The sequence below is a fragment of the Cryptotermes secundus genome, unplaced genomic scaffold (genome assembly GCF_002891405.2).
Source record: "Cryptotermes secundus unplaced genomic scaffold, Csec_1.0 scaffold968, whole genome shotgun sequence".
In the NCBI taxonomy this organism is placed as follows: Eukaryota; Metazoa; Arthropoda; class Insecta; order Blattodea; family Kalotermitidae; genus Cryptotermes; species Cryptotermes secundus.
In genome coordinates, this window is record NW_019719376.1 from 1,337,863 (window position 1) to 1,338,870 (window position 1,008).

Consider the following 1,008-nt stretch of genomic DNA (forward strand, 5'->3'; position numbering starts at 1 on the left):
CTTCTTGTCACTCACTGAACCTGTGGCCCGCCACTTTTTCAGAAGCCTGTTTACACACGACTTTGTGGGAACTGGCGAGTCAGGATATTTCTGACGAAACCTACGTGCGAATTTTCTGTAAATGTTTTTCCTTGCAATAGTTTCGACAATAAACACACGCTGTTTAATAGTGAACTTCATTTCCACCGTCTGTCGACAGCTGTAAACATTCCACTCCACTTCCACAGCAAGACAAAGACTGACTGTTTAATGCAACCTCGGGTTCCGATTATGCAACCATCGGCGTAGGAGCACTGCAGTCGCGGGGAGGAGTTGCATCCGTTCTGCGGTGGTATGACTCACGGCAAATTGCAGCCGCGGCGCGCACTTGATTGTACGCACTGTAGTAAACAGGCAAAGTTGTCCCTGTACTTAACTATGCCATGAAGGCGTATGGGGGGAGTGGATATATAGACACACATTTTCTTCACCTCGGCACTAGCTGGAGGTGAGTGGTCAGCTTCATGCCCCGGCCACTTTACCCCAGGGTAAATAACCCCCGGTACCCATTGAATAGGAGGTTGAGTGGACCCCAGAGCCGGTCTGGAAGACGTGGAGAAGATACAAGTCTTGACTCTAAAGGGACTCGAACTCCAACCCCTCTGTGGTCCAGCCCGTAGCCGGTCGCTGTACCGACCACGCAATCTCGGCTCCTACTGGATTCTAGTAGTACAGTTAATTTATGTTGCTTTCCTGCAATTATCTATGAATGTAAGGCTTACTGTTGTTCCAGTTCTTAAATTAGAAACGGATTTCTTTTATGTAAATTTAAATGTAAATTTTAAAACAAAAAATCGTAACGTATATAAATACTCGTAGAGCTGCTGGGAAACACGGCCTCTGAATTATAAAATGTCAGTCTTCGAGAAGTTTGTTGTATCTGGTCACGTAACTCTTACAAAATCGAGAGGCTCTGTGACAGCGGACGTTGATACAAATCTTCCAATACTCATTAGCTTATATGAACAA